Source organism: Bos javanicus, chromosome 8 (assembly GCF_032452875.1).
Source record: "Bos javanicus breed banteng chromosome 8, ARS-OSU_banteng_1.0, whole genome shotgun sequence".
In the NCBI taxonomy this organism is placed as follows: domain Eukaryota; kingdom Metazoa; phylum Chordata; class Mammalia; order Artiodactyla; family Bovidae; genus Bos; species Bos javanicus.
This window is the reverse complement of record NC_083875.1, coordinates 47952896-47967928: the sequence shown is the minus strand read 5'-3', so window position 1 is coordinate 47967928 and position 15033 is coordinate 47952896.

The following is a 15033-nucleotide window of genomic DNA, read 5'->3' as shown; positions in this document are numbered from 1 at the left end:
ATTGAATTGTCATTTTCTTCTAACTCCCTTTGAATCATATGTAATTAGAGTCCAGTAGAAGGAGTAAACTGTTAATTGGTTAATGGCTACTGGGTATTCATCTTTGCCTGATATGGTATTCTAGATCAATTTAGGTAGGCATTTAAACGTCCTGGATTCAAATGCTAGCTTCCCCCTTATGAATGGTATGACTTCAGTCAATTTATTGTACAGTTTTGAGCTTTCATTTACTGACCTAAAAAGTGGAAATAATCATACCTACCTTGTAGAGTTGTTGGCAGAATTGAGTAAGGGTATATTTTTGACAAGTAAAGCTTTCCGTTTTTGCTAATTGAAGACAGTAAGACCTTTTATTTGTCTGGTTTGCAAAGCATATTTTTATATCATGGATGAATAGTCTAAGCTATGTCATAACTTGAGGATTTCATGTAATATAGCTTCCTAGATGTGAAGAGAAGCCCCCAGCTCAATTTTTGGCTCCTCTTTTTATATGTTTTTCTCCTCCTTCTGAGGCTGCCTTATGTAAACTGGTCTAGCCAGGAGGACTGTTTGTTTTACCTGAGGTTCTCACTCTGGTCCTCGGACCTTCCTTTGTTCTATTTTTGCAGGCTTTTCCCTTCTTTGTCTTTTAGCCACTGCCATTTTGGACTCCTTTTTTCTATTCTAGCTACCTAACATGGCCCCCCTCAAGAGATGGGAGGCCCAGTTCTTTGGAAATAGGGGTGTTGAGGTCTCTCTGGCTGCTTCCTGCTGAACTGGGATGGCGAGGGGGCATTGGGCTTCCCCCTCTTGCTAGTCTCAAGCCTCAGAGTCCTTATTAGCAGTGTCCATCTAAGGGTGAGTAATATTTTCCATGGTCAGCTATAGTTGTATATATCCTTGTTAAATTGGCATTGCATGTTATAGCCTGTTGACCTGTGCAGAGACAAAATGGACTAGACAATTGATAATACATGGAGCAATCTTAAGCAGCATCAATATGGTGATAACACAGATTAGTAGGGGCATTAGCCAACTCCAAATTTCCCATCACCAGGAGGATCCTCCAAAGAGAGATTGTAGCCACCCCAAGAACTCTCCAGCTCGTTCTTTGAGATCCTGTAGGCTCTGAATATTTTTCTTGAGGACTGTGAGACTTTCTTTAACTTAGTTGGAGGTATTTACCCAGAAACAAGTCTCATTCAAGATGGCTCAAGTCCCTCCTTGTTCAAGTATTGAGAGATCCATCCTCTGTCTGTTTTGGATTACAACCCCTGCCAAGCTGTATTGGCTTTTTAGAGCTGTCCTGAGAAGTCTTATCCCCAGAAACTTAATTTTGGGGGTGTTCATTAGAATGGCACTCATTTGTAGCCCTGAATAGGTATCTGAGATCTCCCAGGGACTCACAGGTGTATTGAGTGTCCTCTTCTGTTTTCTTCCACGGGCTTGACTCATGAGTAGTGAATCCAGGAGTCATATCCTGGTACCTCGACTGCTGTGGGGGTAGAAAGTATTACACGGTAAGAGCTCTTCCATGTGGGCTGGAGTTGAACATTTGGGGACCCATCTTTCTGGACTTTAATTAAGACTTGAATCCCTGGAGCATATAGCGGTGACTCTTTAGAATCTTTTGGGTCCTGGTTGACACCCCACAAGGGTATATCTTGTTGGAATTGCCCAATGGCCATGGTATAAGACCAGAAGGTCTGAGCCTCTGGATCTAGGAAAAGGTCATTGACATAAACAAAAGGTCTCCCATATAGCATCTCATAAGGACTAAGACCATCCTATTCCTTAGGGGCAGTATGGGTGCAGAGGAGAGCTATTGGTAAAGCCTCCTTCCATCCCAGGAAGGTCTCCTGGGTTATCTATTTTATTGCTGATTTTAAGAATTGGTTGGGTCTTTCTACTTTTCCTGAAGACTGAGGCCTCCAGGCACAATGCAGATAATAAGTAATTCCGGAGAAGGCAATGGCACCCCACTCCAGTACTCTTGCCTGGAAAATCTCATGGACAGAGGAGCCTGGTAGGCTGCAGTCCATGGGGTCGCTAAGAGTCGGGCACGACTGAGCGATTTCACTTTCACTTTTTACTTTCATGCATTGGAGAAGGAAATGGCAATCCACTCCAGTATTCTTGCCTGGAGAATCCCAGGGACAGAGGAGCCTAGTGGGCTGCCGTCTATGGGGTCGCACAGAGTCGGCCACGACTGAAGCGACTTAGCAGCATTGTCACTTTGTAATGACCTGGACAGACCAAATCTCAGAATGAGTTCATGGAGCAGTTTTTTATCACCTTCTCAGCCTTCTCAGTCTGGATGGGAAAGCCTTCAATCCATCCTGTGAATATATCTATCATGACTAATAGATATTTATACCCTTGAGAAACTGGCATCTGGGTGAAGTCCATCTGCCAGTCCTCTTCTGGATAGGTCCCTGGGCCAGCTGGGGTCTTCAAGCTCCTTGGGATTTGTTTAATTGACAAGTGGGACAGGAGACCATTTGCCTTATAGTCGTTTGGAGGCCTGTGCCTCTGAAGGACCTTTCTAGTAATCTTTGGAGGGTCTTTTCCCCTAAATGAGTGGTAGCATGTAAGGAGTTAACCAACTTCCATTGGAGGTTCCCAGGCAGAAAAAGGAGTCCCTCCTTGAACCACCCCATGTGATCTTCTTGAAAGCCCTCATTCTTAGCTTTAAGAGTCTCACCTTCAGTATATGAAGGAGTTTCTGGCAAATTAGTCTGTGGAACTAAGGTGGCAACCCCTATTAGGTCATTGTTTTGTAATGTTGCTCTCTTAGCTGCCTGATAAGCTGCTTGGTTACCTCATGCCACTTCCATGCTCCCTTTTTGGTATCCGTTAACAATGGGAGACTGAAACCTCAGCAGGCAGATGGAGCCCAAGGATTTGATCACCATATTTGAGTGGGGACCCTCGGGTGGTCAAGTGGCCTATTTCTTTCTAAATAGCATCATGTGCATGTAGAACCAGACAGGCATACTTAGTTCAGTTCAGTTCAGTCGCTCAGTCGTGTCCGACTCTTTGCGACCCCATGAATCGCAGCACGCCAGGCATACCTGTCCATCACCAACTCCCAGAGTTCACTCAAACTCATGTCCATCGAGTCAGTGATGACATTCAGCCATCTCATCCTCTGTCGTCCCCTTCTCCTCCTGCCCCCAATCCTTCCCAGCATCAGAGTCTTTTCCAATGAGTCAGTTCTTTGCATGAGGTGGCCAAAGTACTGGAGTTTCAGCTTCAGCATCACTCCTTCCAAAGAACACCCAGGACTGATCTCCTTTAGAATGGACTGGTTGAATCTCCTTGCAGTCCAAGGGACTCTCAAGAGTCTTCTCCAACACTACAGTTCAAAAGCATCAATTCTTTGGTGCTCAGCTTTCTTCACAGTCCAACTCTCACATCCATACATGACTACTGGAAAAACCATAGCCTTGACTAGACGAACCTTTGCTGGCAAAGTAATGTCTCTGCTTTTGAATATGCTATCTAGGTTGGTCATAACTTTCCTTCCAAGGAGTAAGCGTCTTTTAATTTCATGGCTGCAATCACCATCCACAGTGATTTTGGAGCCCCAAAAATAAAGTCTGACACTGTTTCCACTGTTTCCCCATCTATTTGCCATGAAGTGGTGGGACCAGATGCCATGATCTTCATTTTCTGAATGTTGAGCTTTAAGCCAACTTTTTCACTCTCCTCTTTCACTTTCATCAAGAGAAGGCATACTTAGAATCAGTGTAAATGGCTACTCTTTTTCCTTTTCCCAGCTCTAAAGCTCACGTCAGGGCTGTGAGCTCAGCTAATTGGGCTGAAGTACTTGGTGGCAAAGGTTTAGCCTCTATGGCCTCAAAATTGGAGACTACTGCATATCCAGCTCTTCTTTTTCCATCCAAGACAAAGCTGCTTCCATCAGTGTACCAGATTTCCTCAGTATTGATCAGAGGATCTTCTGACAATCCCTCTTGGTGTTTTGTCCAGTGGTCCAAAGTTTCTAGGCAAGAGTGAAAGGGGAGAGAGCCCTCGGGGGTAGGAAGGAGGGTGGCTGGGTTAAGAACCTCACAAGGGGATATAATCAGGCCTGGATTTTTCATCAGCACTACTTGATATCTGAGGATTCTTTGATAAGACATCCATAAATGGCCTCTCCCATTCAGGTGTTGTTTCACTTGTCTGGTAAAAATAGTTAATTTGCCCCCAAGAGAGATTTTTAAAGCTTCTTCTATCAGTACACCAATAGTTGCAAGATTTCAAAGGTGGGGAGAGATCTCTTCCCAATAAGGGAGTAGGACACTCAGGGACCACAAGAAACTGGTGGAAAAATATTTGTCCATCCCAGCAACAAAGAAGTGCTCGGGTAAATCTTTTTGTAATTGTTTTTCCTGTAGCTCCCAAAATGGTACAGGTTTCAGGGGAGAAGGCTCTGGAGCAGGAGGTCAGGACAGAGTAGGTAGCCCCTGTGTCAACCAGAAATTCTTGGATCTACTTGCCACATCCAGTTGCACCCTTGGCTCTAGCCCCATGATGGTTATCTGCGACAGGTGGGCTTGCTGGAGTGGGCCACTTCAGTCCTGTTGAATCATCATGAGGGAAGGCTTGGCACTTGACTGGCACTTGAGGGCAGAGTGCCACCCAGTGTCCCAATTGATGGCATTTGTAGCAAGCCATTTTAGGAGACTTGTCACTAAGTTGGCCCAATGTCCTGCCTGTCTGCAGGTTAGGCATTTGCCTCCTGCCTTGTCCTTCAAGGACTCAGGTTTTGCCATAGGGCTTCCCTGGAGGGTGGCCAGCATCTGGGCATGCCTTATCTCTTTCCTTTTCTTCCTTTCCTGGGCCTTGGACCCCCTCTCCTGTTCTCTGTTATAAAAGGTATTGGTGGCTGTCTGGACCATCTCATCTAAAGAGGCAGCAGGGTCCTGCTACTGTAGCTGTTGTAACTTTATCCTGATGTCTGATGCACATTGGGACAGGAGTTTGTCCTTTAAAATCACCTGTCCCTCATAAGAGTCAAAGTCCAGATTGGTAAACTTTGGGAGGGCCTCTTTTAGCCTTTCTGGAAAGGCAGTGGTGTTCTCACTGGATTCCTGAGTAATTGATGAGACCCAGCACAGTCCCACAAGTAATAGGCTTCCTTCTATTTTCATGGGTGGACTTCCTTAGGGGTGAGTCTTAAGCTTATCCTACCCAGTACTGTTGCAACCTGAGAGCCAGGCGTCCCTGGGTCAGGGTGCAGATCCCCAGGCAGGCTGAGGTGTGACAGCCTCCTGGAGATTGAATCCCTGGGCAGGTCGAGGCATGTCGGCCTCCTGAGAGTTGGGTCCCTGGGCAGGTTGAGGCATGTTGACCTCCTGGGACCCCTAGACTGACGGATTCCTGAGCAGGTTGAGGCATGACAACCTTCCAAGGACCAGATCCCTAGGCAGGTCAAGGCAGGTCGGCCTCCTGGGACCCCCAAGCTGGAGCTGGGCATCCCCAAGGTTTCCAGCATAACAAGTGCTGGGTCGGATTAAGGGGTTGTGACTTATTGCTGGTTTGTCCACTGCTGATGGGAATAATACCATAACGTAAAAGCAGTTCAGGTCTGTGCCCTGAGACTGGGAACCTGGTGAAACAGCCATAAGCCTTATCCTCTTACTGCTCTGAAGGAATTAAGTCACTGATTTCCTCTCCTAGTCTTTCATAAGAGCATCTTAGGGTGTCTCCAATGGTAAACATTTCATTGTCACAGACCCACTCTAGGTAATAATAGAAGTAATGACAAAGGAGTAGGTTATCTGGTCCTGTTAGGGGCATTAAGAGTATTTTAATAATAAGTGGGGTGGAGCAATATTTCCTACAAAGGGTCAGGGTCCTGGCTGTAGGAGTTAGTAAGTGGTTTAAGAACAAATTAATAAGAGGCAATAGACAGGAGGGAAGGGGGCAGGGCACAACTTTTGAAAGAATGACATGGTCCAAGGGAATAACAAACCGAATGGGTCCAAGATGACAAGTCAAATTCAACTGAACCTTGATCCTCAATCTGCAAGCTAAATGACACACCCAGAGGTGCAAGGACAGTTCCAAACCACTATCAAAAGACCAGAGGAGTGAGTGGTTCCCTAATTGTTGGGATGATACTCCCACTCATTAGCATATGACGTCACCCAGCTCAAATCACCCAAAAACTAACCACACCACATTCCATGGCCACTGCACTCTCCTCTGTGATGGCCCACACCCTGTGAGTGTGCTTCTCTCTGAATCCAAATAAATCCACCTCTTTACCTATTGCTGTGTCTCTCACTGAATTTTTGCAACGAGACATCAGAGCCTAAGCTTCATTAGGTCCTGAAGCCAGGCACCATGGGTTTTGGCGGGGCTCAAGTCCTGGGAGAGAGGAGCTGAAGGACAGGAGGAAAAAGCAGTGGGAAAAACGTGCCAAGGAATCCCCTTCATAACCTACAGGAAAATCTGCTAAATACCTGACCTGTGCTCACAGTTTCATTGGCCTGATCTTTGGCACAAAGAAGATTAAGGACAGAAGAACCCCCACCGGCTTGGGCAACAGCTACTAAGGCACGGTAGAGCCTTCGGGACACCCTGGGGCACCCACTGCCACTCACCTGTTCACAGGGGATTTGAGGAAGCAAGAAATGAGAGATTGCAAAGGAATTAAGATTTTGTTAGCCATATGTCTTTCCAGCCATAGGAGCAAGGACTTCCTACCGCAGCTGGAGGTCTTTTGGAACCTGAGACTGAGCCGCATGAGCTTTCTGCCAAGTTTGTTTTTGCTGTCCCAGTTTCTAGCATGCTGGGCTTCTTGTCACTTCCCCTAAGCTGGGTTTTCTTTGCATCCAGCTTCCACCGTGGCAGGAGCTTTCGAGTTGGGCTTCTGCTCTGCTTGATCTCTGCCTCGTGGGGGCCAAGCCGAGGTTGTTTCAGCCAGGTTAAATCCAAGAAACAGGACTGTAGATGTTGGGGGAGTGTGTAATTTCCTCGGTCCTGTCTCCACAGCAAAAATTTGAAGCAACGGATGGACCAGTGTTAAAGCTCTGTGATATAGCTCAGTTTTATTTAGAAAGCGAAGGAAAATACATCCTCGAGGCATGAGGGCAGGCCGACCCAAAAGACGAGAAGAGAGGAGAAACTTCCAGGTCAATTTTGGTTCCTTTCTTTATATGTTTTTTTCTCCTCCCTCTGAGCATGCCCTATATAAACTGGGCTAGCCAGTAGGGCTGTTTGTTTTACCAGAGGTGCTCACTCTGGTCCTCAGACCTTCCTTTGTTATATTTTCACGGGGTTTTCCCTTCTTTGTCTTCTAGCCACGACTGTTTTGGACTCCTTTTTCCTATTCTAACTACCCAACAGTACCAAGTGCAGAATTTTTTTGACAATCTGTCCTCAGTTTTTGCATGATTTAATTATTTCAGTTTCAACAATCTGTGTGCTCTTCTGCTTAGATATTCACGTACTGAACAACCTGATTCCTCATATTCATGAAAGAATAACTAAAAATAGCATATCTCTAACCCAATTCCTTTATTACTTACTATCCACCCTCAAATATTGTCACTGAAGCAGTAGGCCATCACAGATATATAGTTCTTATTTCCTGGCATACTTAAAAACAATAATGATGTAGCAAAACATTTGTAGGCTAATAGCTTGGCTAATTACTGAACCTTGATCAGAGTTTTAAGTTTCTGGAAAAATATGTATTAATGGAAAATCAGAATGACTTTTCTTTGACTTATAGATTTTAATTGATATTCTTTTTGTAGTGTAATAAGATTCCTTAGAGGATGCCCTTGTTTTAATTTTATCTTGCTCTAACTATGAGCGAGGCAAGAGTTGGGCAAATGATACTATCTATATGTTGAAGTGACTATAGGATAGAAAATAGTAGAAAGTAACATCTTTTGAAATTGAGAGCTATAGCCTTTAAAACTTTTTGAAATGGACAGTAATAAATTTTTAAAGATGTTTAGATAACACTGTAGACACATTTATGGTAACTTGCTTCTGATTTTTTTAAAGTTGTGATACTATGCTATTTTGTTTAACAAAATATTCTTTGCCTTCAGAAGTGTAACATTTGTTAGCTCAGAAAGCCAAAATGTTCCCTCAGCATTGTGTAGGTGTTATGTTTTTTGTTGATAATTTACTGTTTTTAAATCTTCTATTAATATTTGGAAAATAAACCTGAAGTCTAAGGAAGTCAGTATGTATCCAGTGTGGATTATTGTAGTCAAGGAAGCCCTCACTAATCTTTGTGGGAAGCAGTCAGACATGTAATATTTTTATTATATATAAAAGGGAATTAAATATTTAATCAAGTATGCTTTATGGAAATTATACTGAACTTTGACATTCTTGGACACAATTGTCATGGAAGCCCCTTTGTAACAAGGGTTATGACAAGAGCACTTTCAAGTGATTTTGTCTTAGACAGTAATTATCATGAAGATGACTGTTATGACATCAAGCTGTGATCATTTTTCTTTCCAAAGCAATTTGGAAATGCATATATGGAATGCATATACAAGTGATATCTAGCATTCTTTCATAAAGGTTTGCAAATTTTCAAGAGGGTAACATTTTTCTGATCCTATATGAAAAATAAGTCTACAAGTCTCTTAAGAATCCTGAAGAATGCTTATAGCACGTCTTCTTAAGTACAATGATGAATAATTTAGAAATATAAATACATTTTTGTCTTTCTCATGACTTGAAAAGCATTTAATAATATAATCATATGGGATTATATGGACTGCATCTGAATCACAATCAGTTCTCATTTAAATCTTTAAGAATGCAAGAAGTTCAATTTGCTTTAAAAATGTAGATTAAAAAACTAGGCTATTCATTTAATTATTAATAATTATAGTTGGTATTTACTGATCAGTTACTATGTATCTGGTGTAGTGATGAGGTAAAAACAATGATGTAGACCCTGGTAGTATAGTTGTATTCTGTATAAAGAAATAAAGGCTTAAAATATAATGGTTTGCCCAAGTCTGATAGCAGTATTCAAACCAGTATCTGTCTCCAGAATCCAGGATCTCAATCAGGAAACATGATGGTCTTTCCTGAACTCCCAATGTACCTGAACTAACAAACATCAACCTAGGGTTGACCATTAGAAGAACCCCAACACACAGTTTGGTTGCTAGAATATGACAGTTTATTGATTAATTTAGAACAGTGGCTTTCAACTCTTACTTTGTATTAGAATTATTGGGGGAATTTTAAAACATCCTGAGATTCTGTCTGATTCAGTTGGTCTTGGATGGGACCTGGACACTGGTGTTTTTTAAAACTACTCTATGGTTAATGTTAGTGTATAGCCAGGATATAGATGCATTTATTTAGAGCAAACTGTGTCTTTTAAGACAATAGCATTCAGTGGAAATATTTCAAGTTTATTTTAAGTTTAATTTTTAATATATTTGAACTATTAAGTAATTAAAATAAAACCTATTTTATAACATGTATTAGCTACAAATGCATAATCCCAGAATGAGACAAGTTTATTTTAGTCTCAGGGTCTTTGCAATTTGCCTACAATACCTTGAAGATTTGCCTGGATGGTTTCTTCTTTTTATTAATGTTTCTACTCTGATGTTCCTTTAAAGAGACTATCTATGAGTGTCCCCCAAAATACACCTGCAATTTTTTATCACATTGTTTTTAAAGCTTTTCTTTGAAACACTTTTAATTTCCTGAATTTATCTTATTTTCAGTTGTTTTTTATTGATATCCTTGAAAAATGTGAACAGACATCTTCTCTGTCTTAATATGTGTCTATCCCTAGCACAAGGAGTGAAGTTTGGCACATAGTAAATACTCAGTAAATGTCTGTTGCGTGAATAAATGAACAGCAAAAATTTAGCATAGGTTTTTGGATAGTGCATCTGCTTATAAACTAAACTAACTCTCCCAACTTTGAACACAATTTCTGTGTTCAAAAGTATTGCCTAGATAATTGAAAAAAGAACACACCCAGTACCCAGATATAGATATTCTGAATTCAGTTTAAAATAAAGGTGCATTTGACAAAGCTGTCATTCATAACTGGGTTTGTGGCTCTTATTTGAGGATAAGCCTATGTTTCTGGAGAATGCCAGTCGTGTTTTACAACAAATTGACATCTCCAGTTGTAGCAAGGCTGATTTTTTAGACGATACAGCAAAAAAAAAAAAAAAAGCCTAATGTGGTTCTTTTCATGTGTGCCATTAGTAACACTGGATATTATTTTATAAGTCTATACCATTTTGAAGTGAATCGTGATTTTGAATTCTAGGTTGTATCATCCTTTGATAACAATGGTTTTCAACTTTGGTACAATATTCTTTGCATAAAGTAAAAGTATTTGGGAAAAAAAAGTATTGGGGAAAAACTGAGTTTCTAAAAATGGGAAGTTTAATAACAGGGAGTAATTAAAATAACTCATACTGCTTGGCCTTTATCTGCTTTTTTAGAATGGCAGTTCCTAGAAAACTTCAAAGTGAGGTATAGACGCCTAGAATAATGTAAAAGAAAGCTCACTCGAGTGAAATTGGCTCAGTGCTTAATGTGAGATGGGGAAGTTTTCTTTAGTTACGATTGTTTTGAAAGAGAGAGAAGTCAGTTGGGTTTCATCCTGTGCAAGTGTATTTTGACCTGCTGCCGATTGAAGTTTGTTAGCTTCCAGTATAGCAATAACTTAAAAATCTTCAAGTGTGAAGAAGATTTAGATACCATTTGTTCAATCACTTTGTTTTACTTCAAGGAAATTGGGGCCCAAATAGGAGAAGTGAACCTGGAACTCTGTCTTCCCTCAGTAATTGCAGTGTAGCTATATGAACTGCCTTTGCAGCAAATGTAGTGAATGGTTTACTCTTACATCTTTTTTTTTAATATAAATTTATTTATTTTAATTGATACTCTTACATCTTTTGATGTTTTTTTCAAGAAGTGTTTTGCTTTGTGCTTGTAAAGACTAAAAATATATGTTTTGAATATAAAATGTATATGTATAATATAAATGCAAAATATCACTGGATAGGAGGCCTAAGACATAAACAATCATTTGAAATGCCAATTTGAAACAAAAGTGTTTCTGTGAATTTATCTAAAATAGAATAACCTTTATTTGGAAAATTCAAGGATAATAAGCTCCAAAGTTGTGGTGGTTGTTTTTGCTGCTTAAGACCTGAACTTTGCCGTTGCAACTCCCCTCAGGTTCACTCTCACAGCGCCAAACTAAATTTACTCCTGGTGTTTTATGGCATTGGCCTTATAGAAAAACGGCTTCATAAGCCTCAAATTGTAAAACATTAAAGGAATTTGATAAAAAATACTCTATTAGACTATGTGCAAGTAAGTAAGGTTGCTAAGTTACAAGAAAAAAATGAAGATGCTCACTATACTTGTGGGCTTCTATTTTAGGGATGTAGAATTCCAACTCCTGTGGGAATGTAGTGAAAAAGCACAGACTTCAGAGTCAGGCTATCGGAGTACTAGTCTCAGTACTGCTCATGAACTAGGGCCCTCGGGCAAGTGACAGGATATCCCTGACCTTCCTTTGGCTCCTGCAAAATAATCCTGATAAAAGTACAGTGGAGTGAACTGAACAGGGATATGTCCCAAGGCACCAATGTTAAGGGATTACAAACCCATTAAAACTTCAAATTTTAATGGTGCCGTTTAAAATTGTAATATTTGCATATAGGCAGCTTAGTACCTAATTAGAAAAAATATTTAAAACAGGAAGCTACCTTGTGACAAGTATTGTTACTGATACCCACACCTGAGACACATTACCAAGACGATCTGATGGTTTCTACCATTCTGTGGGCTCAGTATTTATTGCCAGTGACTACTCTGACAATGCCAGCTTCACAGGGGTGTAGCTGTTTCTCAGGTCTCTAGGTTTAATATTATGCTGACTTTCTTATCACCCTGCTATCTCTTTTACTCAACTTTCTGTAGAGTAAGGTCCCTGCACTGTTGTTTTATTCTTTGTGTCTATGAAGCAAGTACCTGATGTAAGTCCTCTTTAAAGAGTTCAAATGAATGTACACAGTTATCTAAAAGTTACTTAACTGGGGATCTTGTCATTTCGAGAGCTTAATCTGTGTCCTGATAGGAAAGATGAGCTGTTAAAGGAGAGTTCATTATTAATAACTCTACTGTCTAGATGACTTCAACTTTCTTGGGCAGTAGTAAGGCCAGGAAGAGCCAGTGGTGATCATTCTAGTGGGAAGACAGACTGTATATCTATATATTATCTCCTGCTGGTTCTCCCCTCTGTATTTCCAGTTTCTAAAATATAATATTTTGAAATTCAAAATTAAAATTCTCCCTTGTTTATATTATTTTAATTGGACATCAGTGATCCAGTTTACTGGAAAATAGAACTTTTGGAGGGGGCAGTTAGGGTTAGGGGGGTGGTCAAAGGTGTATTTGTTCTCCTATTTAAATATTTACTTGAGGTTGAAGCCTTTTAATAATGATTTACTCACATAAGTACAGTACTAATTGTAAAGAAATTTGTCAGTTCAAGTCCTGAGCATCCAGGTATAAGGCAACCAATATTCAGTTGTTTTTTTTTTTTTTTGAGAATCCATAGCATTTACCCTCTAAAGTGATTTGGTTTTTAGCTGTGGCCTTGACTTGAGAAATAAATCTCCAAGTTACTACGCAGTAAACTTCAGAATCATTTCTCTTATTGTTTATAGCAGGGCACATTGAAAGTTATAAAATTTTCATCAACAAGGAGTTCACAGTTTTATGTCTGATTAAGGACATGTACTTCTGGTTATTTACAATATGTGTCCAGATTTAAAAAACCCACATTATCGTAAAATCAGCTATGATGTATAAATTGATTGAAAAACAAGCCATAGTTCTTGTAACTCTTTTGAAAGGAAAGACATATATCATAGTATGGTTTTTATAATATACATTTTTCATTTGTTGATGGCAGATAGTTAAAGCAAAAATCTTGAAACCATCATACAAGAGCTTAACACATAATTAGTAATGGAAACATGATTGTTTTTCAACCTTTTTTTTTTCCACTGGGAGCCCATTCTATATTAGTGTATATAGAAATGCCTTATACTTTTTTTATTGGAGAAGGCAATGGCACCCCACTCCAGTACTCTTGCCTGGAAAATCCCATGGATGGGAGAGCCTGGTAGGCTGCAGTCCATGGGGTCGCTGGGAGTCAGGCAAGACTGAGCGACTTCACTTTCACTTTTCACATTAATGCATTGGAGAAGGAAATGGCAACCCACTCCAGTGTTCTTGCCCGGAGAATCCCAGGGATGGCAGAGCCTAGTGGGCTGCTGTCTATGTGGTCGCACAGAGTCGGACACGACTGAAGCGACTTAGCAGCAGCAGCAGCAGTATACTTTTTATGAACTACTAAATATCCTTTTGTTTGGGTTTATATAATATAGTTAACCATTCTCTTGTGGATAGAAATTTATACTGTTTGCAAACTTTTGCTATTATAAACAACGGTGCAAAGAATGTCTGCGTCCATGTCATTGAGCTTTTGGGTACTCAATACTCCGAGGCATAAATGCCTAGCGGTAAACTTGCTGGGTCCTAGAGTCTGTGTGTTTTTTATTTTTGATAAAGATAGCCAAAATGTCTATTAAATTACACCCTTATCAGACGTTTGAGAAGATACATAATTCTTCACATCAAGCTTTTAGATCTGTACCAGTCCTGATAGGTGAAAAAATGGTATTTGAACACTTTTAATTTACACAGCTCTTCTTACAAATTAAGAACATTTGAAGTTATTTATATTTTATGTTCTTTTTGTTCAATTTTAGATTGTTCCTCCTTTTCTGATTTGTGTAAACACTTTCCATATTGGAAAACTATGCCTTGGTGATAGGATTTGCAAATATTTGCAAACATTAATTTTCCTCATTTGTCATTTATCTCGAGGCATCTTAGTGATATGCTTGGCCATGAAGAAAACTCAGGTTTTTTTACCTATTCAATTTATGAATCTTTTAATTTATGACTTCTCCCAACACAACACATGCACACCCCCTCCCTTCTTCCGTTCCTCTCCCTCTTCCTCTACCTCTCCCCCTCTTTCTTTCTCTCGTTTGTTAGGATTTTATCTGGAATTTATTTTGGTATGAGGTAGATATCCAACCTTAGATTTTCCTAAATGATTTCCCAGTTGTCTAAATGTTTAATCTAGTTCTTCTACATGCCACTTACATCATAAAGTTCCACATTTAATGTTTAGACTCTATTCTGTTCCATTGATCTTTTTATGCAACAGAACCACAATATTTTAATAGCAGTAGACATAATAAAACTAGTGTTCATTCCACCTCCTCTTCATTAGAATTCTTTTCTAAAAATTTCCCTTTTGTACACATTTATTTTCCATGTGAACTAAATAAACAGCTTGGCATAGGTCTAAAAAATATGTTGCAATTGTATTTAAGATCTGTGCATCTGTTTTCTTAAGTGTTATTCATTTGTGAATTTAGTGGGAGGCTATTTAATTGGATTTTGGCATCCATATTATACTGACTTTATACAGATAACTTGAAAGATTTTATTGTTTTGTTTTTAATGCTTTGGAACTGTTTCAGTAGTATCGGAGGTATCTTTACTTTAAAATTTGGTATGGTATCAGAGCTATTTACATAATCCTTATAGTTCCCCCCCACCCCCACCCCTACCCCGGGAATATCTGAGACTTGTGCTTGAAGGTATAACAGAGGGAAGAGGAATCACTTTTCTAATGTTTCTTCAATTTTATTTTCACCATTTAGGCTATTTATATATTCTGCTTATTTAAAGACTTTATTTTTTAGAGCAGTTTTAACTTTACAGTCAGATCAAGAGGATGGTATAGAAACCCTCTCCTCTCATATGCATATAGACTCACCTATTAACAATATCATTCACCAGAATGGTACATTTTTTTTCACCAAGGATGAAGCAACATCATTACCCAAAATCCATACTTTATGTAGGGTTCTTGGTTTTGTATGTCTCAGTGGGTTTGGACAAACGTATAATGACATGTATTCA